The 27,688-nt window shown below is 37.6% G+C and overlaps 1 long non-coding RNA gene across 1 annotated transcript in view; it reads right to left on the bottom strand.

Annotated features, from left to right (window-relative positions):
* LOC113948147 overlaps nt 1-27,688 on the bottom strand; it is a 52,155-nt gene that overhangs the window by 9,657 nt on the left and 14,810 nt on the right. The window contains exon 2 of the long non-coding RNA XR_003528012.1: nt 8,029-8,138. This is a non-coding gene — a long non-coding RNA (uncharacterized LOC113948147). The remainder of the gene's footprint in view (nt 1-8,028; nt 8,139-27,688) is intronic.

Raw genomic sequence — 27,688 nt, 5'->3', positions numbered from 1 at the left:
TTCAAACACAGGAGTGTCAAAATGGTAAAGTAACTTACTGTTTTTGATACTCTGCACTGAACAATAAATTCCTGGATAGCATATTTGTATGGAAAGAGGCTTCCACAGACAGCAATAAAATTTATAGTCCCTTTGCAATTGTATTTAATAGCTGGTACTTGCAATAAAAAAATGGCAGTGAGGCTGAAGAGGTATCTAACAACTGAAATGAGGGAAGAGCAATTTTCCTAGTACTTTTCTTTAATGTCAGAATAAAGAATTTGGCAGAAAAAACCAAACCAAACTAAACAAACAAAAAAACCCCTCTCAACCAACAAATAAAGATCCTATGACCTTAAATAGGCACACTAATAAATCAATTAGAAATACAAAACCAACTTGTGATTCTTTTCCTGAGAAAAGCCCAGTGAGCTTATTCTACCATTAATAGTTGATTAGTTGTCCTTGTGTTTTGACTTTGTGGAGAGGCTATGAATTCAAGACTGGGGTAGGAAAAAATGGAGGAAAATAACTGGAAAAAAACCTAGGCCACAGTATGAAGGCTTTTTTTTTTTTTTTTCTCTTTAATATTGCAAAATTTTGGTTCGCTGACTGTAAGCGAGAACAAAATCTTTGTACATGGGTAGATCACAAAATAATTTGGGTAGGAAGTGATCTTTGGTGGTCATCTGGTCTAACCACTCAAAGCAAAGGGAACTGAAGTTTGATGCAAGTTCAGATGAATTGAGGCTGCTGAGGGCACTGACATTTGAAATTCTCCTGGGGTGGGGATTGCACAGCCTCTCTAGGAGATGGATCTCCCTATTGCATAAGAATTTCCCATGTTGCAGCTGTGACTGTTCTTTCCTGTCCTTTCACTCTGTATCTCTAAGAACACTCTGACTCCAACTTCTCTGTAACCATTCCTTAGGCAGCTGAAGTCAGATGATTTCTTCAAACTGAACAAACCCAGCCTTTTTGTGCAATCTTTATTCCTTATATGCTACATTCTCCGAGGCACCAAGTGCCTCTTACTGGACTCATTCCTGTTGGTCAATGTATCTTATGGGCTGGGAAGACCCAAACCTGGTACTGTATTAGATGAAGGTTCCCAAGTGCTGAATAGAGGGGAATAAGCACATGTTTCACCCACCTAGCTGCATTCTTATAAATGGAGCCAGAATGCAGTTAACCTTCATGCCATAAAGGCATACTGCTGATAATGTCAGGCTAATATTGGAGGATAAGCAGTAAAATGAAAATTTAATTTTACCATTATCCACAGTGTTGTTAGGATCCAGAATTTAGGCCAACTCACTACCCAAGGACAAATTTTCAAGCTGGTAATGTACATACATATTGTCTACACAGTGTAGGTGTGACAACAAAGAAAATTCAAATTTTTTAGTTCTAGACCATCTTCCTTCAATAATAGGAAATGCAATCACAGAGGGCTAATTCCAAACTTTTTGGAACATCCTGTGAGATACTGAGCTCCCTCAACTCTCACAGACTGAAAATGGTAAAGAATAAACACATAGGAAGACCTGCCTTTGACGACCAAAATTGAGTTTTCAGTCCCAAATGGAATTACTTCTCCTTCTCATTCTGTCTTCTTTGAGCTTCCTACATGACTTTTTCCTTTAAATTCTTTATTTGGGAAGACATGATACTTAGAAACACTTCTGATTGCTTCTAGAATTCATGATAAAAGATCTGGTTTTGAGGGGAGCTTTTATTTTTTACAAGCAAGAGGAGTAATTCAAACAAATTTTAATAGCTACCTTCTTTCTATCTGCTTACAATATGTTCATCTGTTCCCCAGACTTTAATCACAAATGTGCCAAGTGTATAGTGCAATAGTTAGATGAAGCACACACTGGGGGAATAACAGAATCAATGTGCTTAATCTGTTCTTAATCCTCTCTTGTGCGTAGGAGACCTGCCTGTGCTGCTGTTCCACACACAGACACAGGGGCTGATGTGATTTATGCAGGTCTAGTTATGCAGCCAAACCTTCATTCAAAGAGACTCAGAAGCCATCAGAAGGGAAGGGGGAGAGGCAAAAGAGAAATTGTGGTAATTATTTTTACTGTCTGAAATTCAAGAGAGGCATCTATTAGCAACATAATGTATGGAGCAGTCAAGAAAGAAAGAAAGATGTCAGCATTTTTATGTTTCTGCTAAAAATGTGCCTGAGACTTTCTCTACTGCAACAGCTACAGACTTAGATCAATGCCAGTACTGTCTAGGATCCATCTGGACTGGCAGTCCCAGGCAGGTGACCAAATGAACCCAACCCTAAACCCTTTGTGGGTGCTGTTCCATCTCTCTCAAGCAGCCACTCCCCTTCTGCCAGGCACACAGAACTGTGCCCTGCTGCTCTCAAGTGCCCCTTATTTAGATGCCCTCTCTGTCAGAGTGCAGGAGCACAGACCTGATGAACAGTGCACACCCCAGTTCAACGTGGCACTGAGAGCTCAAGGACTCCATCTGAACAAGGCAGGTATTTTAATTCACAGTTTCTCTGTGACTACTTTTTCATTTCAGTGCCAACTCAGAAAAGCATTTAAGCAGTTCTTAAACCACAAATGCTCAAAAACCTTGTAAAAATGCTCCACATATCCAGAAAAATGTGTGCCAAAAGTTGAGTACACACCTCTTGGAACTGGGTGACCCAGACACATTCTCAAGTGCTCAGCTGAATTAACAGCATGAAGTTCTATTCTAAATATGACTCTCCTTAACTGGTACTTCTCTGCCTCATATATCTATTCCTCTTGCAACACTTCATACTATGCAGCAAAGCAGACCGTGTCAGGAGTAGGCAGTGCAGTGAGGACATCCAAAAAGACATGAATTTCCTCCACTCCAATGCAGGCAGGACTAGAGAACGAGACAGGTTCCCTTCCTCTTCTTCCTGTTTCTCCATCTTTTCCTCACAATACTCACTGTTTTCCCCCTTGTTATCTTCCCATAAAATACCTGTGGCCATAGTAATAACTCATGATCCACTGTGGCTCAGAATTTAGGAAAACTTCTGATTTGAGGCTGAAGGATAGTAAAGTAACTGAATAGATTTGCAAAAAGGTGTAAAGTTGAACTCACCCTGTCAATCTCTCTGAAGAATAGGAATACCATTATCTTGGACCTAATTCAATTCCCATTAGAAAAAGGAAGACTTGGAGCTGTTGGTATGAAATCATGGCACCATTTGGTGTTATTGAGATATGAGAGGATAAACAGAGTGACAGAAAACCAGAAGCATTTTAAAACATCATGGTCTACAAAAGAATGGACATTTTATAGCTTAGTCATGATCATGAGAGACAGTCAATTGTGTCCTTTTCAGAACAGTTTCAGATTTCATTGCCAAAGAAGAATGCAAAAAACAGGCCTAGAAGGACCAATTGCAATTCTATCAAACCATTATAAGGCTTCACCATATGCCATTACAAAATCAGTAGTTGTGCAAGGAACAATCATAAAATAACCAGACTGTATCTTCATAACATTTCTATTGGTTTGTGTCAGTATTCATTTAGGAAGTCCTTAATCTGTATATCTATATGTGCAGAAGGCGTATGAAATACTAGTATTTCATATTTAAATTATGTGCTATGACTGTCCTGTTATATATTTTCTCTCAGACATTTTGCTTGCTTTTAAACAGAAGAAGAAAAGAAGCCAATGATGGTAAATTCTATTTGGAAAGAGAAGGGTCCTGTGTATCAGAACATTGCAGTGACATTTGGCACCAAATACTGTATTTCTGGGGACTCCTTTGTTTCAAAAAAAGGAACAAATTTACTCTGTTCATTAGACAGGTGCATCAATTTTAAAATGGGTGTCCAATGAGGCTTGTTTTGCTGAAAAAACCCAGATTCTTCTGCCCACTTTGCAAATTCATAACACTCCTCCCAGGTTAAACCAGAAGGCTCCAATTGATTCATCACTTCCGAAAATCTTAGTGTTTATTTTTAGTCAGTGCAAGAAGAACCCCTGATTTTGACAAAATCCCATAACACAGCCTCCCTTTCAGAGTAAATTATCGACAAAATTATAAACCAGCAAAAATAGAGGTCCATAATGGAGATGATGACAGAATTTTAATTATACAGGGCATGAAGGACAATGTAATAAAATTAGTGGGGAAAAAAACCTGTCATTTAGTCTATGATATGCCTGATGACTTCTCCACTACAGATGAACCAAGTGCTTGGTTATATTCACTCAGAAATTAGTTGCCTTGGGCCTTCAATGCTGAAAATGCTTTGTACCTTACATTCACACATGAATTTCTGTTAATCGTGATTTGGAGCACCTCTGTGAGAGATGTAAAGACAGAAAATGAATATTGTCAATTCACAGTTATGCAACTTGTTTTGGTAAGTGATGCAGCCAAGGCTTGGAATGGACACTGCATTCGTACACTACAGTTAAATTAACTAATTCTCTGCAATCTATACACTTAATTCAAAAGTTAACTTGTTCAAAGCAATATTAAGACGTCCACTTGGGACACAGTTGTTTAATTTAGAAAGTCCTGAGTCAACAATAGAAGAATTCTTTCTAAATGGGTGAGATTTTAGTTTCTTTCCTCTGTGTAGGAAAAGAGGGGGGCGCAACAGAAATTATTAGGTTTACGCACAAAAATCTCTTACCACATGGAATACCAGGGAATTTTTAGGTCTCTAATGTTAGTTTAAAGACAACAGATAAGTGCCAACTGATCTACATTGACTGTTTTGACTGTGGTACTTCACAGGCTCTGAGGTGATAAATTCCCTCCTCTACGAAATTGAAAAATTCCCATAAATAACATTTACCATTCAGCTCTGCTGAACGTTAGCCAGAGGTGTGTAATTTCCATTTGCACATGCATTTTCCTCTGTATGTGTAGCTATGATTGCAGGGTAATGGAGAACCATATTTTAGCACTTAGTCACAGAAAATGATAAAACTTCTCTCAAGTTTAATCACTCCCTTTTCAACATAGTTCAAGTGCACAACAAACTATTGCTCACTGTGAATTCAGTGGGGTGAAAGGGGTACCAAAAAAGCTTCAGCTGTATTATTTCAGTCTGCTTTCTTAAAAGGTGTGGATTTTTTTTTTTGACAACAGAGAGTGACAGTTACAGTGTGGTAACACTAATTCATGGTTTCCTGTATACCAGAGACTAAGAAAATATTAAAACCAGCCAGAGGCCACAGGGTCAGAGCCTCAGGCTTCCAAAGGGAAAAAAATCCACAAGTTCTTTAATAAACATTTACAAGGAGAACAGAGAGATGAAGTGACCTACTGGTGTGGAAGGTTCTAACCCTACCAGTAATTTTATTGCTTGGTAAGATTGCAAGAATCTTGGTGTGTCTGAAAGTTTTTAGTAAAGTGTCTTTACAGGCATTTGAGGAGGAATCATTTTCTGGAGATGTTGTTTACCAACAGCTCCTTCTTCAGATACTTATGACCCTTTTATATCTCTTTTGACCCAAATAATTTGTTTTTGCTTGCAAGTAAAGAGTCATTCTACTAAAAGCAAATAATTTCTGTGTGTCTTTTCAAACGATCTTCAAAACATCAAGCACAGTCATGGATGCCTGAAGACAGAATAGTATCTTCATAAAAATGCAAATTATTCCAATTATAATAGCAATCAGAGTCACAGAGAGCAAGGGATTTCTCAATTATAGCTCTTGTGTGGCACTCAGCATTCCCACTGAGACACGGCAGAGGAAAATACAACAATTTAAACAGTACTGATGTCCATTACCTTTGTAATTCCTAATGGTATGAGTATTATTCAAAGACTGAAATAAATATAACTCATAGAAAAGTAGCATAAATTCTAAGCGAAGCTTTTGATTAAAGCTCATGTAAATACACTTTGATATACTTTTCACCAAAATTTTAGGAGACAGACACAGATGCTGAAAATTATCACAACCACTATTTGACAACTAGGTTCCAACCTTGATTACTCATGCAACAATAGGTAAGGATCACAGTTGTTCAAGAGATACAAAATAACAGGCCAAATATCACTCAGTTCCTACTCCTTGGACAAGCAATCCAGAGCAGTTATAATTAAAGCTAATAAAAATTAATTAGCTCAATATAAATACCTTGCATCATGTCTGGATCTCAAAGCACTCCACAGGAGAAATCCCAGCTTTACAAATAAGGAAATAGAGACACCGGGAAGGAACTGATTTATTTATTGACATAGTGTGCTAGAACAGGGACCTTGACCTGCATTTCCCTTGGGCCATGTGCATTATTGCATGCACTATTCCTCTTCATCTGAGTTTCCTTTGAGTTTAGATCCAGTTCAGATTGCAGTCTCTCTGAAACAGCATCAAGATGACTGTAATTTATAGGTCTGCCTTAATTTAGACAGGATGCATCACCTCTAAGAAGCCTAATCCAGAGTCTAAGAATAATTCAAATTAAAAGGAGCTGGTCTTACCTTGTGTATACCCTAATCCAACATACATACTACTACTAGTAGTTTTACTCCACCTATCAATGCATTTTCTTGGACAAACCCAAAATATTCTAGCTGAGCAAATGATGTGCTGTAAGGTTCTTTGGATGCTGTTTACAAAGATGATATTTTTCAGTGTAGAATCTGTCTGTAAACACTTTTGTTCACTTACAGACTTGGGGAAATTTTTAATATTGGAAAAAATATTTAATTGTTAGCATGGTCCCCTCATACTTTGAGGTGCACAAGTAGCAGTTATTAAAGTCAAGAGGTTGGCAGAAGTGACACAGCAACTAAAAAAGGTTCAGCTGTAATTGCAGGCAGCAGAATTTAATTTTCTAAAGCACTGCATGTCTGAGAGAGATTTCCTTCTGTATTTTGAAGATAAGTCATTATATCCAAAGGACAGCCATGCTGGTTTGGCACCATTGCAGAATCAGTAGCTGTGCAGCAGCAGGAGGCAATACTGACTACATATTAAACAGATTAAAAATACTACATTGTAATGCACCATCACTCCAGGTTCTGTCCTTCCTGGGGGCTGCAGCCTCCCCCCAGTGTGCCTCACTCTGGGCTCCACAATTAAAGACTGGACACGCCACAACATCCTGTGTGTTGCCATGAAAGAATCAAAGATGCCTCTGTACCTGTGCTGGGGGGTCTGACTGTCAGAAAAGCCCTGTATCAAACCCCAAGAGAACAAGCATTTCCTGGAAAACTGCCTGCTAGAGTGAGGATTGCAGGAATAGCTTTCCTTTGCCCTTTCTCCCTACCTACGATGTGCTCCTTTTCCAGTGCTTGCAAACTACTGTGGGGCATTGTTTGCTATCAGGACACATCAGCATGGATGGAGACCAGGAATTTTATGTTACAGCCATGTCATTATGAGCAGTTGAGACCTGTGATCCAGCTGATTCCATGGGGAGATCACTCCCTGCTCTGGTGGGCTCTTTCCTTTGTACACAATACCTGTATTGTCTGCACTGAGGTTTCATGTCTTAAAAGCACTGTGATGGCTTTTAAAAGAAATGAAATCCATCTATCAGAAGGAAAACAGGATTCCTAGAAAGTAGATTTATAGTTCAGTCTTCTAGAACAGCTGATATTCAGGATCTAAATGTTAATATTAGTTGTTAAAGTTGCAGTAAGTAAATTGCAGGATTTCAATGCACCTTTCATGAGAGCTGGGTGAATTGCTGTATCATTTTTTTCCCAAATTTGGAACATTGTGTATCTCACAGTTGGCCTATACCTCCCACCCATGGGACAGAAGAAAAAGAGCGAGGGAAGAGAAATGGTTTTATTAAAAAGCACAGGGACTACCTTTGAGAAAACAGAAAAATGTTGGCTCTGTTTCGGAAGGCATAACGGGGACCAGGGAAAAGAAATTAATCCTGTACAGTGTCCCCAAACACTTATTCCACATTTTTGTTGATCTGTTTATTTGTTATTTATTTATTTACTACTGTAAATAATTTCTAAGTTTTGACAGAAAGTTAAGGCGCTTGACCTTGACTTGGTTATAAATCAGGATATTTTATTGCTTCATCTTTCTCAGACTTACCTTTCTGTTTGCTCCCAACTCTTGTACTCTTTTCTACAGATCTCTGCAACTAATATTTCCCTTGGTCCTCTCATTTGGTGCCTTCCAGTCCACTAGAACCATCTTTTGTACTGAAAAAGAAAGATATTTGACAATGAGAAACTGAGAAAAACAGTTTGCACAGGTTTCTTTATATCCTCAATAACTCTGAGGTCTCTAAACCAACTTCCATGAGATATTTCCATTCTTTCTTTGTTCTGTGGAACATCTTATATGTTGTCAATGTATATGAATTACTGAGTGCTTAGAGATGTGAGGGCTAACACTGGCATTATATGTCCTTTTGTTTTTCCCCATTGAACTAGAATTTCAACCATGAAATGGTTTGGTATATGGAAAATATGGAGGAAATAATTGGTGGAAAAAATGGACTGGAAATGGTAAGGTAAGGGCAGCTCCTTTTTGAAACTGAAACAATCTTTGGGAAAATCAGCTGGCAGTTTTAAACTGGCTGGGTTTTAGAAATAATCTTATTATAAATAGAATGGTACAAGGGGTTATTTCTAATTATAATTTACCTAGTTTCAAAATAAGTTTCCCTCTGAAAGAGATATTGTAGAGCAGTGACTGAAGAGAGTCCTGAAGAGTCTGTACATGACAAAAATGGAAAGGGATAAGTTGCACCTATGTTTATATGCAGCACTGAAAGGTTGTATTTGGATGTGAATTACATGGATCAAAACATTTTAAGATTTACAGATATCTAAAACAATATACAAAAAATTATATTTTTAAAATATAATATATAAGGAAATTTTTTTTATTATTATTTTCTTCCAGGAGAAATTTCAGCAAAATGCATCTTTTTATAAGTGGATGAGTCTTATGCTTCTTTTCATTTGCTGTGCACAGCTTTAAAACCGAGTAAAGATTCAGGAAATTTTTGGCAGGATTTGTCATACACAATTCCCAGCCCAGTTCTACAGTTGGAAACACGAGCCAGTATCCAGAAGCCTGATGATCCTGGCCAACATGGCCAGGAGCCTAATTTCAGCTCGTCAGTCTTTCTTTAGCCTGAAATCTTAATTTAAAAAAAAAAAACAACCAAAAAAACACACAACAAAACAAAACACAAAAAACCAGGAAAACCAAACTGAACAAAAAAAGACACGGTCTTTGAAAAGCTCTAACAAAGTAAGTTCAGGAAATGTCAGAATCCCCTGGCTGCAGTTTGGGTTTTGTGCCCATTTTCCCCTCCCACAGGTGTATCTTACGCCCTGGGGGCTGCATCCATGGAATGAGATTTACAGTCTGCTCCAAGAAGAAATGCAGCCTGTCCACCACCACTGAAATCCTGTCCAGGAGTTTTCCTCATATTGTTAATGCTTGCACTCCCTGTTTTTTGATGGTCTACCTTTTTCTTCCTGGCATCCATTTTCTTTGATTATCCATGGAATGATTTGTTTTACACAGCCTGAGCACAGCATCTGTGCAGTACTTCACACAGGGGGGTACGAGATGCATACACAGGCAGACCAGGACCCAGGTACTTCTTTTATTAGAATTTCTATATTATTATTAGAATTCTTTTCTTATTTTATTAATTATTTTATATTAGTACTAGACATATAAATAGACACGTACTCAATATTTTCAATCAGTAAGGAAAGATAAATTCTTCAGGATATGGATAGAATAAATGTCAGGTATTCTATGAAACTGGGGAAAAGAAAGAAGAAAGAATGTAAGGGAGATCATCTTTGCAGTGGTCCTTTGGGATTTAAGAAAGGTACCTTAGGATATAAGAAAGGGTATGTAACATGGATATTTATTATACAGTAGTATTTAAAACACAACTTGTCAAAAATAATTAAAGAAATGTGGTACCATCAGGTGTTTTATAAAGAGATCACTGAAAACATACTTTTCTGAATCATACCCATGATCAAACCAATTTCTTACACATGTAATAGGGAAAAATGGAGAAAGGCCCCTTTATTAAACACATCTAATCTGTCTGAATTACTTTAAAACAGTATTCCTCATTATAGAAAACCCAATATTTCATCTTTGAGAGATCCTAAGGAGAGAGTACACAACCTCTCTTCCCCCAAAATGTTACTGATATTATTTCCGGTTGAATATTAGAGCAACAAAGTTTTCTTTCCAGGATTACATCAGTAAAGTTGCACTAAAGAAGATTTTTTTCTGGTGATGAGCATGTCCACACATGTGTTGCAGGCAAGTTAGATGAAGAATAAATCTACCAAAGTCATGATGACATGCCCTGATAGCTCCACACTTACTGAGTTATTGGTAGCTGGGAACACAGAGTGAACCTTCACTGCAGGAATAAATGCTGCTGTCATGGATGCTGCAATTCCACCAACTCCATAAGTTCAGGCCACCTGGCACCATCAAACTCATCTGTTTAGGAGTTTGATTTGATAGTAGTTTATGGCTCCAATTGCCTGGTACCAAGCTGTCCAAAAATATTGCAGAAATAATCATCAGCAAGCAATGAGTGGCCAAAACTCAGGAAAAAACCCTATAAACAGCTCTCTTAACCTTAAACCTTCATATTATTCTGTTACAAAGGCAGCAGTGCCAACAGGTCTGAAACCTTAAACATTCCCTCCACTCTTTACTGTGTTTTAAACACTATTAACATTCACAAAGGCTTATTTTTATTAGGAAAAATTAACCCTGAGAAACATAGTGGCAGTCTCAAGTACCAGGTACATTTTAGAGCATTAAGTTACCAGCAAATTTTCAGACACACTGTTGTGGTTTTCTCCTCAGGGTTGTTATCCTGGAATAATGGAACAGCCTCTTGCCTGAAAACCTGGAAAGTCCTACATGACAAAAGGTTTACATTTCAATTACCAGCTTCATCTGCCCATAGGAAGCAAACATTTGAATATCAGATTTTGCTTCCAAGCACTGGTGGAAACTTTTTGAAAAACACTTTGTGAAAAACACAGAAATATTTGCTGTCTAAAATAAGTGTGCCAAGATAGAAATAACTTTTTTTTACGGGGGAGAGATTTTATTTTTTTTATTTTTTTTTTTTTTATTTTTTTTTTTTTAGATTTTGAGGAAAGCCACATGGTGTCTATATGTCTTTGTGCCATTTTTCAGACAGGTTTGATTATCAGATGTTTTCACTGCTTGATTATCTGCCTATCAGTGCAGCTTGTGCAGATCATGGGAGTTGCTGTCACACCAGCCCAAAGGATGCCAAAACATTTTCTTTTGTGGTGGACTGCAGTAGTTTTGCTCTTTGAATGATCCCACCAGATATCTTGCTATTGTCTTATTTATTTGTAAAGAGACTATATATGTAAATAAAGCATCAGTATTTACAATTGTTCACAGTTATTTTCAAGGGGGTGGTGTGGGGAAGGAGGTAATTGAAAAGCAAATAGCAAGATTTTGGTCTCTACTGGAAAACATAATACACTATAGTCAGAGATTAGAGCAGACAAAATTGCTGAATTTCCAGCTGCTAAAAATTCTGCAGGATTGCCCTAGGTCCCTGGAAAGATGAAAACATGGGATCTTTAAAGCTTAAGGTAGTTATCCAAGTAATTTTGGAGAGCCAGAGTCAAGAAGGTCAACATTTCCAGCAACACCTTAGGATTCTGTTGTGTTTGATGATGCTGAATTCTATCTCTGTTTCCAATAGAGACCTTTACTAGCAAATCATATTTCTTGGTTAAGAAAAAGCTGATAAAATGTTGTGATAGCATCCTACAGTCATCATGGAGGGAACAATTGTTATGGCAGAAGGAATGAAATATGCAGTGACAAGCTGTGGAGGAGCTGGTCTTGGAGAAAATAAAAAAGGTTCCCTTCATGAAAAATTGCAGATTATTAGGGATGAGGGTTGCACTCATTAAGGGTGAAAAATCAGCTGACTCAAAGTGTTTATAGATAATCTGTGATACATTAACTGCATTCTTCATTGCACTCTATCCTTAAAAACTCCTTTTCATTCAGTGCTGTGTTTATGCAGGTATGTTTTATAATAATATTTATAAACTAGGATGACAGATCATCCAACCCATCTCCTCTATCCAAGTGTTCTGATTTGCTGGATTTTAATTAATTCATTGTACTAATCCACAAAACTATGAGATTAACATGCATTTGACCCTTTATATCTCATAAGCATTCAGAAATACTTTTGACATTTTAACATTTCTAGATACTGGAATCTCTTTAGTCACAGGAAAATAATGGCTACTTAATAAAATTTTCTAGAAAATGATCCTAACCCATATCCTTCAATGGAAAGACCTCTACCTAAAGCATCTTACCTATGGCTAAATGGAGGCATTAACTGAAAAGAAAACATTTTGACTTGTAAAACCTCTACTTATTTCTCTCAGCTTCTGTGCAGCTCAGTCCACCAGCATATGCACACTGCTTGGGCAGAACAGTCTACAACAGTTCTTATCCTACCCATGGAAGTCTCTTTCTTTTGTTCAAACCACTAAATGATGTTCTTCAAGACTGGTGAAAAAACATTGTCCTTAAGATTTTACCCCATTAAAAATTTTGTTGAACCTCATTAACAGATGTAAAAGTAAGTGAAAGAAAAGAAGACGTAAGAAAGGGGAAGAGGAGACTGATTTCTACCTCTGTCACCACCCTGCACCTCACAGAATGATAAAGGGGTTAAATAGGCAAACAAATACCTAAAAGAACACAGATCTCTATGTAGACCTTAATTTCATAGGTTTTGAATCAGACTCTTACAGGTGGATTAGTGTGCATTATTCCCCAGTCAGTTATCCCCAGAAATGCCCAGTTTTACAGAACAAAGACCTCATTCTTTCAAAAAGGGTGCTTCACCTGCATTTTACCAACATTTGAGAGAAATGCAAATTGGGCAACTGAAAACCAGACAACTCAACATCTATTAATAATGCTACAGGACTATTTATATCTAACCTGAAAGCTGCACTTCCAAACCAATTTCTTTTAATTTGAATTCAACTTACTGCACTTGGCAAGTTTCTGTGAATTTGCAAAGTGCCCATGGAGATATGGATACAAATACCTACTTTGGAGTATCAAATGGTACTGGCTATATAAGCTGAAAATTGTTCTTTAAGCCTGATAGGAATTAGTAGGAGTTGTAGCCCTGGAAAAGGCTGCACAGGAGTTAGATTTTATGGTCATTATTCCCAGAAGAAGATACTGTTATTAAATTCTGCTGACCAGAGGCAGCAGTTTGCTACAGATCAGGTTATGATCATTTATGTGTTTATGGGCTGACAAAACTCAGAAGTTAAACACTTCATTAAGTTACAGGGCAAGAATCTCACAGGATGAAATGATGCAGGTACATTAGTTTGCATCCATTTAGGTCAATTATCTGTCTGAGTCCCTGACATCTGACATCAGATCAGGGACTTAAAATGTGTTATTCCAACACCCTCAGATACTAAGCTGATTTCAAGCACTCCAGGCTTGAGTGTAACTACCAGCTGTCTTTAAAATTAATTAAGAACCAAAAATCTTAGCAGTGAGTTTACCTGGTTTTGAAATTTTTCAGCTAAAATCTGGCTCATATTTTTCTAAGATATAGTTTTCCACTTGACACATTGTTCTGGAATCTGGATTTGCTTTTAGAAGGCTCTAGTTAAGTCATGACCTTCAACTCTTCCCATTTGTCTAGACTCTGGAACGGGTATTTAAGTAGTGAAATGGAAAAATAGATATTTTATAAAAGAAAAATAGCTGTCAAAAATTACTATTGGCTCCAGCTGAGAGAGCTCTCTGGGGTACACAGACATTTGTTTTGAGTGAGAAAACCACCTAAAGCTTATCACAAGAGCTTCATACCTTGTGATAGTGTGTGATAAAACTCTTTATAAGCCATCCTGCAAGTTAAAGCAATCTCTTTTTATTATTAGATAATGTAAAGTTTGTGATGACAACTGCACTGTGTCTGCAGACTAAGAAAGGAGAAAAACAATTTATATCCAGCTTATAACCAGCACTGACAGTCTGAACATGCATATGAATGGCCAAGGCAGAGCTCCACAGGTTCAACCCAGGATATTTTAATGAGGATTTTGACCCTCCAGAACGTGGGCCTTCCGTACTTCTCTCTAGTGATGGTGCAGACAAAAAAAGGGCTTTCTGGGAGAGTCTGTATTTCATCCCTCTGGTGTTTCATGACAGACAATCCCAGCCCTGACCTCAGATGTGGCTGCAGAGCTGCCCACAGCAGGTACTGCTCTGAAGGCTGCTGGGCCAGTGCCACGGTCAGAGCTGGCACTTGGAGGGCACTAAATGACAGATGGCCACAATCTCAACCAGCCACACAGAGAACTCTGAAGGAGAGACATATGTCAGTGTGCCCTGCTTTGGGTCTTGTTAAACACAAAAATACTCTGGGGTTAAGATACCTTCCCTAGAATATATATTTAAATCAAACCTTCAACAAACGAGAGTTTAGAAAACACAAAAGGTTCAGCGGATCAAAAAATGAAATTGTGTCCCAGGTCAAAGCAGTGCAGCAAACCCACCTTCCATGGTCAGAGCATATTAGACCAGACTTTTTACAGCAGAAGACTTTAAAAGAAAAGGTAATGGAAGAAGGTAGCAAACAATAAGCTTTACCTAATTTCTAACATGCCTCCAAAGCATAATTAGCTATTTTATTTCTTGATCAACTGTATTCCCTAGTGCTACGTTTCCCAGAAAATCCTTACATACCCTCTTCACATTTAAATAAAGCACTGGAAGAAAATGTGTTTCTAAGTGTGGAATCCTCTGTCTACAAACTGAAAAATCTCCACCAAAAACATTCTCAGGCAGAGGACCTGGGCTATTTTGAGAGGGGTTTGAAGAGCAGGATCTGTGAAGACCCCAACAACAGGAAAAATTTAAAAAAGGCCCTTTCTGGCTTACTTTCTGAATTTAAAAATCATACTGTAGTCTGACTACATTCTGTAAGCTTTTGTAGTTAATGATTCTAAGTTTCTTTTTTTCAGACTGATGTTTCAATGTTCTAAAATGATTTCCAGAGTGATGCTCTGGGCTTTGATATCACAGAATAGATTCAGGGTGGGCAACAATGTTCTGTACAACTTAAAAAGACTTATTTCCACATAGGGGGATGAATGTGGGTGTGATGGACTATAAGTTTTCTCTTGGTCCTTTCTTTTCGTGACCTATAAAACTGCTGATGCGTGGGAATCCCTATTGAAGCACATCAGTAACATCTTCATACCTTAACAGGAATATTCTGCTATATATTAAATATGCTAAAGGGAATTATTGTGTATAAATAGCAAACATCAAGCCTTCATTAGCACACCAAGCATGGTACAAACAGCTCATACCTGACACAATATCACAACTCTAAAAAACATTAGGGAAGAAGAAGGTGAAATAATCAGGTTAGTTATTCATTATAGTGTGAAATTAGACCCCCAAACTGTAAGCTTGCAATAAATTGCATGAATAACTTCACTCCTAAGAATAGTTTCAAGGAAATCAGTGGAATCACTGTACATGTTTCTACCCACAAGGTATGCAAGCATTTCCAGGCCCAAAGCTACATTAGTCACAGTGTTGAAGTGAAAAATAGGTCACAAGAAGCGGAAGCATTTCTGCCAGCATTGGCATCATGGGGATTCCTCCACATGCTGGATGATTATATTACCTCTGGGATCTGCTCTCTTCCCCCAACAAGGGTCCAGACTTCGCTCTACTGAAGATACAGAATGTAGAAAAGATTTTGAGCAGCTCAAAGAAGGTTGTTTTCCACTCTACTTCATTGATCAAGCTGGAGGAGCACTAAAACCCTTCACTACCTGCCCCCATATGACTACCCCCCCATTATGACTGAAAACATAAATGTCATCATGAATTGCTGTAGATAAAGATGCTCACATACTGACCATGATGAAGAACATGCAGGTGAAATAATGCAGGTCAGACAAGTAACAAACAATGATGGATTGCTGAGTTAAAGAATACTATGCAGTTTTGTGCCCTGAAGGTTATTTTTGGAATACTAATGAAAGTATTGTTCAATTGACAAAAGAGTAAACATCTAAAAGCCATATTAAATGTTTTGAAGAAATAGTCTTCTTTTTTATGCCTCAGGGCGATTTGGAGTTATTTTGCTATGAAAGGAGGTCCCCAAGTGTGATCAAGATGCTAGGAATTTATCACTGTGCTTTCTGCCAGCTCACAATAAGTCACCAAATTAAATATGAAGTTTAATGAAAAGGTCATAGCTTCCAGCTTAATTTAATATAAGAAAAGAAAACGAGCTGTCCAATGACTGAAACCTTTAACATGATACTAGGCAAAGGAAGGTGAGTCAAATAGAAAGATATTTAATCTTAGGGTATAACAAAGACTCCTAATCAGTGACAGCCTTCAAAAGATTAGAATAACAGCTATTCATGTATTACTTTCAGCCCTAGATGGTTTATTTTTACCTGTGCTTCTTTGCCACTTTTATTCAGTAGACCTTCTTACACCCTTCCCTTCTTGAATCATCCTTTCTTGTTTTGGATGCCCTCTTCAAACAGAAAATAGGAGGTGTCTTCAAGATAAGCACCATAACTGACAAGAAATATGAGATAAATTTCCATATGTAGATATGGACACAAAATGCCCATCCAGTATAGGTTTCCACTTCCTTCATCCCCTTCTCCATTATCTTTTAGGTCTGCAATACTTCTCTTTGCTGTATGTACTTCTTTACAAACACATCTGTGCTTGACAGGAAAAAACCACTGAAGTCAAGAATTGTTCTAAATAGAGTTGAAAATAAGCCACGTTTCTGTTTAATAAAAATATTAGAATAAAACCTACATATTTTGGCCTTTCTCAATTTCACTGTATGTTCTTGAAGTACCTAAAGTACTGCTTATTTACACTTGAAATTGGTGATGCTAAACTACCCCAGCAAAGCTTTACGAATAGGGTGATTGACCTCATCTCCCATTTTGCACTCCAGACAGAAAAAGATCAAATTGGGACTACTTACAAATGGATATTTGGGGACTCTGTGAACAAAACCTTCCCTCAGTGCTGTGAAAAGTATAATATTTATTTCAAACTCTGCTCCTTCGAATAACAATCACACATTTTTTCACACTTTTCCTTTGAAATTGTAGACATAAACCACAGATCACTGACAAAGGAAGAAGCTGTGTGCATAGCAGCTGGGTAGCAAATATCACAGCTGGAAGAAGGGGAATAAAAACAAGACAATGAACATTCAGAATATTTCTTCCCTGCTCTGTCTGTTCTACTGGACAGGGAGCTTCACAGTGATGACTACTGGAGACCTAAAATAATTACAAATTCATATTTTAATTTCTCCTTCAGACATCTGTGCCTACTATTTACAGAAACTAATATAAACGGGGTTTCTGTGATTTGCCAGACTGGAATAAACATGCTCAAGTACAGATATCTGTGCAGAATATGCAGACAAAGTTGATAAAGGAGCAGATGGCTTATAATAATTTTTCTTTTTATTTCTTGCTCTATCAGCACAAACAAGACACGGGACATTGCCCCCAAGCTTATAGGTTTGAAATTTTGGGTGTTATCATTTGTTACTTTTTAACAGGACTTTTCAAGAGGGAAACACTAAATTATCTGATGACACTTCAGTGCTAGTACTGATCAATGAAGTCTTGATGACTGATCAGCAAGAACAGTCATCCCTCCATCCTCCTGTTAGAACAGAGGCTTCTGTGAACAACACACCTCATTAATCCACTACTGCTGGGCAAGTTCCTTTCTATTTTATTTTACTAACAAATAATTGACTTCTGAAACTTATGGGACTTTAGCCTTGCATAAGGCTTTCTGTTGTGGAAGGCTGAAGGCTTCTGTGTTTCCACCTATGAAATTAGGGAGGAAAATCATACAGTCCCAACCAGACTTGCATTCAACTTCGTGCTTCAAGATGGAGTGAATGTGCAGGTTTTTCCTGACCTTTGATTCCAAAAAGAGGAACTTGGGAAGTGAGGTGACTTTCTGTGAGTAGGTCTAATACTCTAGAGATATAGAGGCCAAAAGAAAAAGGTTATAGCCTCCTTCCTTATAAATAATTGATTCATCTGATGACCAAGTAGTGTATAAGAATTTTAGCAGAGAGAAAGAGGGAGAAGGTTTTTTCTGCAGTAGATAGAAGAGGCCACTATTTAAGTAGAGTGCACACTTTTATAAAGCACACAGATAGGGACATATCTGAACACAGGTTATGTTTTCAGAGTTTTGCTTGTGAACTATGGAGGTCCTTGTATTCAGAAATTGCTGCATCCTGTGGCAAGCAGATACATTTATTGCACAGCAGAATTTGTGTGTGTGAATGGCTCCTCGACTTCTAAAAGCATTAACAGCAAGAATAAGCTACTGTTGACAACATGGAGATCAGCCTGGCCATAGGAAAAATAAAATACACGTACTGGCCAGATCATAGCCCAGAAGACTTGATCCTGCTCATTCCTTAATCAAATATGTGATGATAAATGAAATCCCTCCCTCCCCTTCTAGTCATCCTGTGCCAGCAAAGAGTTTACTGTGCATGTAGCAGCTGTCTTTTTTTTCACTACTTCTTCCTATCTTTTTGGTTATTTTTTTTTTATATAATTAGAGGAAAATGTGCCATAATGATTAACTGCAGAGCAAGTAATGTGTTAAATTGGTCAATCTCAAAGGTATTTTTCTCAGACACTACACAGCAGTGTGTTAATCATGGAAAATGGAATAAAGTTCCTTTATGGATTCAATGTGGACATGAATTAAAAACATCTTTAATTTGTCTCCACTAAAGCTCTGTGAAGCTTTAAATGTTTCTGGAATTTGAATTATGGCCAAAACTGGCCTCATGGAAAAGTCTAAGAATAGATTTTGTTAGTGCTACAAGAGATACACGAGACTTGTTCTTCACCTTATTTGTGTATAAAATGTAAATACTACTGCATTTAAGTTACTACAGTTGCATCAATATGGAGTAAATGGATTAAAAGATTCATAGAACCCAGTACTTATTTCTATAACTCAATAAATGACATTATTCCTCAAGAATGGAATTCCAATCCAGTTTTCTTATCAAATCAGCTACACAATAAATGCCACAAATTTCAAACCTGTTGGGTACTGGCTTTCCTATTCAGTTTCTGCTGCTGGATCAATCAGCCTCACTAAAAATCCATGAAACAACTAAATAGTTCAGGTGCAAATCCCCTGAAGAGCAGGGCAGTGTTTACTTGTAACTCATTTACTGCTTCTGAAATCCTGCAGAGTATGTGTACTGCAAATCAAAGACAGCAGAGGATATGAACATCTCGCTTTCTTATCTAAAGTGACTGTTCTAACAGGAAGGCTGGTGTAAAGTAAAATTAGTCTGATCATACAGCAGATGGGGACATTTTCTTGATGTTTTTCTAAATGCTTGTGAAATAAATGTATTGTACCAGTTGCACCCATTTGTAATTGCACCTCTAATATTTAAAATGAGTGCGACCTCACACAAATGTGTTTGTAGCATCTTGCATAGATCAATGCTAATTGAATGTTGTTGGTATCTTATTAAACGGCATTTGTACTAAGATTAGGAAAGAGAAAGAGGCCACCCATTTACTTATCTGAATTCCTTTTCACAGCTGAATCTTAATTTTTCTCTCCTCCCTCATCTTTATTTCTCTTTCAAGAGGAATGCAGGATTTTGCTTCACAGTGATGATCTAAGAGGCTGCAAGCTGAAGAAGGATGCTTGAAGGATGATTTAATTGTAAAGTGTTTCATTTGGAGTCTACTCAAGTTTCCAGCTGTGAAATTGCAGATCCTTATATGCCAGAATTCAAAGTAATATCTTAAGTTTATATAGGATGTCTAACTGAAAAATTGCCAACTGCTCAGAAATTTGTTAGGCCAGAACTCATGAAGTCATGATATTTGCTTTAATTGGACTTTTCATTAGTCTTTTATTTTTAAACCTTTTGAAGCACATTGTGCACACTTGCAGCTTCCCTCTGTCATCAAGAAAGCTGTATGGTTTTGGTTTTGTTTTAATGAAAATTGAGATTCTTTCATAATAAAAAGAACGTGAGAGAGAGCTTAGAGAAAAGCCATCAAACATGATGAACAGACCTAAGAGATGAGGAAGTTATTTTAATATAGCAGCAACAGAGCAGACACAATTTTTCCTGCACTGTGTAGCAAAGAAGGCACAAAGAAGATCCTAGAAACAATTTAAACAAACACATATTACTTTATACTTTTTTCCCTATGAATATAAACAATTCTAACTGCTTTCCTGACTGACACAGCTTAACATGACTATATCTGGATAAAATACCCACATTTAGCAGAATGCTGAGTATCATTAAGCTGCCACATCTGTAATTTTAGTGCATATTTGAACAATTTTACATCCAGAAACACCCAATGTGTTTCATTCTTGAAGACAAGTAACTGTCATCCCAATGCACATTGTATTTTTTTTTTAGAATTAATGTAATTTGATTTTATTCCATGATTGTAAATGCACTGTGTTTATCCACCACATATTCACCACAGCCTCTCTGATGTAACTGCACCTACACAATGACAAACTCCTTGGTCTGCAAAGAGATGACTGGAGAGGATGTGACAGAAGTCTCTCAAATCCACAATGAGCATGGAAGAAGGGGAAGTGGGACTGATGATTCACTCCCTCCCCAAAGGAAGCAAAGCCAGCAAATATTGAAGTACACAACAAAAAGCAGCTGTTCCTCTTCTTTGTAGGTGGGGTTCACCAATGGATGATGAGTAAACAGAAACACTCCTGAGCCACATCAGGCTCAGGAATTTTGTTAAAACAAAATTGCTGGAAATGAGAAGTATTAGGAGACAACATATGCTGGCTCTGTTCTGACACTCTCCATGAGGCATTTCCTCAAAGCTTTTGGCAGAGATGGGATGCTGAGCCACAAAGTTTTTTATTCTGACACCTTCTGGGATCAAAATAAGATCTCAGAGAAGAATGAATTGCACATTTTTTCATTGAGATCCAAAGCTCTAAATTGAACTTTAAAAAAAGAAGCCCTGCACAGACACAGGTCCATAAACACCTGTAGCTGTGAGCAGTGGTGACACAGCCCAGTGAAATGCTGCCAGACTAGGACAAAAGTGCTGGTGCTTTGGACACAGAACCAGTTCTCTCTAGAGGTCAGCTCTGCCTTGCACTGTCTGGGCAGAGCTGAGCTTGGGCCTGGCCCCACACCACAGTTCAAGGTACTAGAAGTCAAGCATAACACTCAGGTAAGCAGATTGAAGTGCTCCTGCTAGAACAGCAAAGCAACAAGGCAAGGAAGCAAGAAACACAAGAGGCTCATCTCAAAGAGAATTTGCCCAAAGACAGTGCACCTATCTGAATGAGCATCTTGATTTTTCTTGAAATGGACATATTTAAATATGATATTTCTAAATTAAAACTGGTTTGGTTTTCCAATTAAAGCAGAAAAATTGCTGTGTTCTGAAATGTTGAACCAGAACACCGACTGCAATTTTTTTTGGTTTGTTGCTGTTGTCAAAGTGAGTTTTTCAAGCGTTAAGTTAGCAAAGTCTAATTTGTCTGCTTGCACAAAAGATTTGATCAGAAGGGTTTTGACCAGTGTTGTGTGTTTCATTCTTCTAGTTTTCACTTTATTCCAGCTGGAGTGTGGTGGCTAAAATTGTGTCAAAACCTGAACAACAATTCATGGAGTTATTAAAATGAAGAAAGCTGCAGAGCTCCATTCACTGTGATTTACAGCCATCTAGCTGATGGCTAGAATGTACAATTACTGAATAACTTGATTTCATTTTCTACTCTAGAAGACAGTAATTTAAGATCTTGTTTTTAAAAAAGCCAGGTAACAAAAACCTATGTGCTTGTCAGTACACAGTAATCTATTAAAAAAAAAAATCCATGCCTGTTAATAGGATTTTTTTTACCATCTGGAAAAGAGAATATATTTTCGGCTAGTAATCATGCTATGTGAATTTTAGTCCTTTACGAATAAAATTTATATCCAATTCTGAATATTATTAACCTGTTGCAGAGACAAGCTATCAGACTCTAGAGAGCACCAGATTAAAGTTACCTGCACAGCAGCTTCATTACATATGCAGTGTAATTCTGCTTTTTATAGAAATACATGTTTTCTCCCTCTGTCTTAGTAATGCCAATGGCTGGAACATGTTCAGAGAACATACCTAGAGAAGATCTTTATTTATGTACCAATAGTCTGAGGGTTTTGTTTTATTTTGGGTTTGTGCTTTTTGATTGTTTTTTTTGTGTGTGTTTTTGTTTGTTTGTTTATTTGGGGTTTTAATAATAAAATTACTCTAGAGCCCTGGCTGAGTTTTGCTTTCAGTACCTTCAGTTATACATGACCTACAAACTCATTAAATAGATTTTGCCTACAAGTATCAACAACTCTCCGATCACACTTATTCTTGCATCATCTACCCTATGTCTTATAGGGCTTTTTAAGGAAACCTAATTGGAGATGAATTCTCTCCCAAACATGGATCATCCCTCTTTTAAGAAGTAGCACAATTTCAGGGCTTCCTAGAACTGTTTACTAGAGGAAAATCAGTATTCAAAAATTCAGGTATGCCCTGATTAATTTTTTTCCCTACAAAATTTGTCAAAAATAAGTTAGGTATGGGATATATACTTCTATAAATCTTTACTTGCATGTTTAACAAAAAACCCCGAAACAAACCAAAACCCACAAAACAACAACGACAAAGCAACACAAACAAGCCCAAAAAATCCACTTAAAAATTTACTGAACCATTTGTCCAGACTTTGGAGTACGAACAGGAAGACCAAGGCCACGACACACCATTCCAAATTATATTGAAATCTTTTGCATAATCCCTAAATCCAAGGATCTAAATGTTAAAAACAAGTGAAGAAACCATTCTCCAGAGCATGATTCCCACTATTACTCAGTCCTAGAGTTTATCTGTAGGAGCACCTACATAGGGCTCTGGAAGAGCATCAGGAAAAGAGGGAATGCAGAACACGTGGTGGAGTTTGTATTTAGAGTGCAGATAAAAAGCCACTCCTAGCAGTCTGCAAATTGAAGCAATTTACCAGTTTTGTCCTAGAATTCAAGTGCTACAGGTGTTCCAAGTAAAGAAAAGAAAAATGAAAACAGATATTTCAAGGGATACTATGTAACTGAACAGGTATTGATGAGAGATTCTATCTTTTTCTATCTTTTTCTGTTTGGTATGTTTTGATTTATTATTTCTAACACTTACATACTTTCTCTCACATTTGGGGCATCTGCCCAGCAGCCACAAGTTGCAGCTCCCACCCCTTTCCCCTTTATAGCTGTTCCAAATTCCAAATTTATTTCTGTTCCTCTGTTGCCTGCTGCCATAAACGTCAAGTCCAAACTACTTAGTGCAAATCTCTGAACTGTTTATGCAACACTGAGTTCAATAACTGCAAATGGCTGGGAATAGACCTCACTGGCACTAGAGCAGCACGGGAAATAAAAGGACCTGTCTCCACATCCTACTTGTTTACTGTTCTATTTCCTCTGGCTTTTCCAAAGAAACAAGATTTCACAATCCACACTATGAACTCACAAGCCAAAGTTAAATGACAAATTTTGATATGTCACTTTTGAGTCATATACTGTAACTCTGAACTATTTCAAATTCTTCAAATTACATTCATTTCCCTTAAAAATGAGGAAAAAAATTGATGGCAACCTAAGAGCTGCTGAGTAGTTGTGCTCTGCTTTTAAGTTGAATCCATAATATTCAATACAGAATAGAAATCCTTTGGAAAGATGAAATATCAGCAGGAGAGGCAGAAAGGTATAGAATAGCCAATATTATTGTAACCTAGCAAAGAGAACTCTTTAATGCAGGCTTCCAAAATTGTTCTTAAATGAAATGTTTGTAATTCAGAGAAAATAAGGTAAAAGTTATAGCAAAGTTCTGCTTCAGCTGATTCAGAAAGAGATGCAAAGACCAGGGCTGACAAAGGGACATCTGGGCATAGAGTGCTATCCTGAGTGGGAACCCACTTGTTACTCCCCTTTGAGATACTCTGTGCATGTGACACGTGATGCCAGGCCAAGCTCTGGGTGGGTAATCACCTCGTCCTACCTGATAACACCCCACTGAACCTTCACTGGTACCTTTCTACCAGAGTTTCCTCCAGTGCCTGCTCACAGAATTGTGCTGATTATCTTGGGTCAGTGCCCAAGGGTTTGCACCAAAAATAAGAATTTCTGTGGGTACTCTTCCCCTCTGCAATTATTGATTTGTGTGCTAATAGCGAGCTAGTAGTAAGAGGAAGAGATACAGCTGTCTTAGAAGTTTAGGGTTAATTTGTCACCATCTAACACAGGTCATCTTTCTAATAGCTGGAATTAGTGTGTAAAAACCTGGGCATAAGCACTTGGAGATTGAACACTGGTACGCTAAGCTATAGTGCCAATAACTATTCCCAAAGTACTGCAATAAAAGGTGCATCCTGGTGAGTGCTTCATTTTCTGACCTTTAAGATGAGCTTTGCAGAGACTGTTTTTATTATGATTTTTTTTTTTTTTTACTTCTTTCTCTCCTAGGGGCATACATCTTTGAAAGAGAAAAGCAAGAGGGCTGTCCATGCATCAGCAAGCTCAGAAAGCCCCTGGTAGCAGTTTTAAGACAGTGTAAACATACCTTTGTTGAATGAGCTTGTTCAGTTTTGCACGACTTTCATCCAGAATGTTAAACATTCTTGGTAATATTTTAAGGGCTATGTAGACTTAGCCCATGACCTTCGTTTTCTACTCTGATCTGTGCATTTCAAGAGAGATAATTTATTGTTTTTTTATTTAATCAGAGTCTTTCCTGTTTCTCTGCTTGCTCTTGAGACCAGCTCTCCTACAATTTGGTGTCGGTCGCCTATTCCTTTTTATCCATTCCCTTCCCGTGGTGTGCTCCTGCAAATAACTTTGGGTCAGCAACTGCATGAAACTCAGTAGGCCCACTAAAACCAGTAACCCGTTTTAGATCCAGGTCCAGACAAAATGGAATGCTGCATGACTGACTGTGCATTCCCATGTCTTACTGGTGGTACCACGGATAACACATGGCACGGGCTTAAGGGAACAAATTGCAGTTCTCAGGGCCCTTCTCTGTAAAGACAAACCAGAACCACTCAGGGGACACAGTGGTAATGAAAATGTGTAGAATTAGAAGGTCTGCCTATTAGTCATAATTAGTTGTGTAGGTTGGTTTTGTTTAGAAAGTTCAGGTCCCTGAATTGTTGATAATTATTCCAGTGTAAATCCCTTAATTTATTTTCTTTTTCTTGTACAAGACATTCCTCTTCTATCACCAGGCAACAACCCCATCAGGAGGAAGGTCGACATTGTCTTGAGTATCTTAAATCACCTGAATGCTTAAATAGTTAACAACACTGAAATAAAGACATTGAGGGACAGAAGAATAGCCACTAACTCTGATTTGCAATCAATTTTTAGTCCTGGTCATGTAAAACATGTACTGAGTCTCTGTGACTCAGTTTCCACAGGTATATAAAGGAGATAAGTTTCCTTATACCACAGAATTGCTGTGATAAATGCTAAGAAGTATAAACAAAACATATATAAATTGAGTTTCATAAATAAAGAGACATATAAGTGTTTAACATAGGCAGATAATAGTGGTAATTTCTGCAGGAAACAGTTCTTTGGATGACTGAGATGAGAGAAAGCAAATTCCTAGAAAATAATTAGTTTGAAACAATATCCTACGGAGATCAGTAAAATTGCAGATCCAAATAAATTTAAGAATCTGGAACTAAAGTTTTAACTTTTGAATCACAAGAAATAACAAGATATTTCACGATAAAAAATAATTTCTCAACATCTTTAATATGTAGGACATTCAAATGCTTTTCAGCATCCATAAACAAGTCACATTTTCCTAATTAACCACAACTATTTCTCCAAATCTTGTAGTTAATGAGCACTAGCCTTTTTATTTCAAACATCGATAAAAGATTAATGTTTTGACAAGCATAAGTCATAGATATGTCAAAATGAAGAATGTGCTGTACTTCGACATTTTTGCTTCATTTCTTGCTGAGCACTTCAGACTTTATGAATAAATAAACTGGAAAATTGAGTAACTTGGTCTAGTGAAGTGTTGAGACACACCTATGAATAATCTGCTTCTAATAAAACCCACTATTTTAAACTGAACAATTGCCATGCCGTGTTTCATAGTCACCTATGAACAAGATGTAACAACCCAACCATCAAGTCCCCCACTAAACCATGACCCTAAACACCACATCTACACATTTCTTCAACACTTCCAGGGATGGTGATTCTACCACTTCCCTGGGCAGCCTCTTCCAATGCTTGGCCATCCTTTCAGTGAAGAAATTTTTCCCAATATCACATCTAAACCTCTCCTGAAACATATGATTTATTCACTCGGTATTTAGTATCTCATCTGGAAGAAAGACAAGTGGGCACCTGTTTCATGTGTTACCCAAAGATTCTTGGAATGTAAAACACATGACCTATGACCTTATGTTCCACTTAACTAATATCTAAAATTTCTCAGAGTCACTATTATAGCACTGAAGTCCAAGACTGAAGTGTGTCCAACACCTCCCAGTAACTCCCCTGCAACAGCATCCTTGAATCCCAAGTCTGTCAGGCAGAATCCAGTGCTCTAACTTCCTCAGCACCTCCATAATTATGGATCTGCCATGAGGACACCTGAAGCATCTGAAGCAATGCCTTAACCAACACATTTTTGTTTGTACATTAAAAAAGAAATTTTCTCCATAATCAAGTTTACTCTCTACTAAGCCTAACCTGACATACTCAATAATGGAAGCGACATCTAAAGGTCATGGTGTGGTTTTCTTGGGCATTAATTTTACTTTCAGAATCAAAAGGAAGTTCATCTCTAGATCTTTGAGCAAACATTGAATATAGCTTTAATCTGTATTTCAATTTTGTATTGAATAAGACAGATCAAAGACTCTCAGCTGGCTTTTTTTTTTTCCCTCATTTCCTAGATGCCAGTTAATAAATCATGAGAAACTTTAAACTATCTGGGATAACTTCTGTAACTCAAAATGCCCAATTTCTAGAACAAGTCCTAGTTTCTGGTTGAGAGGGGCATGCATGTGTTTGTTTTCTTGAAGTACCTCACAAAGTGGCACTGACTGATCTGGAACACCCACAATATTGGCCTTCTCTTGAGCCTCCTGTTAAGCAGAGCCCAAATTAAGACATCAGCCTTTGGAGCTCTTGTACCACTTCAGTCAGAGAGAAACCTCAACTGGCTGAGACTCACAGAGATTTCAGTAGAGCCAGGACGTTCTCTTAGTTACTTGTGGGGGAGGCAAAAAAAGAAAGAGATATCTTGGAATAGAGCCACCTAAGAGAGTGAGTTTTGAAAGCCTGTGACAAACATGTTAATTATGTGGTATTCCTGCCAATCAGAGGTACTTTTCTCTTTGATTTTCTTATTAACATGAAGAGGTTCTCCATGCCTTACACAGCACCAAAGCATTAACTGCATTGTAAGGTTATGATCAGAAGTAGATTTTTGTGTCCATGCAGGCACTGAAATTATGTCAAATTTCAGATTTCTTTGCTTAATGCACATTA

Source organism: Corapipo altera, unplaced genomic scaffold, assembly GCF_003945725.1.
Source record: "Corapipo altera isolate COAL_440 unplaced genomic scaffold, ASM394572v1 65, whole genome shotgun sequence".
Taxonomy (NCBI): domain Eukaryota; kingdom Metazoa; phylum Chordata; class Aves; order Passeriformes; family Pipridae; genus Corapipo; species Corapipo altera.
The sequence above is the reverse complement of the archived record's forward strand: the minus strand, read 5'-3'. Positions and strand labels throughout refer to the sequence as shown.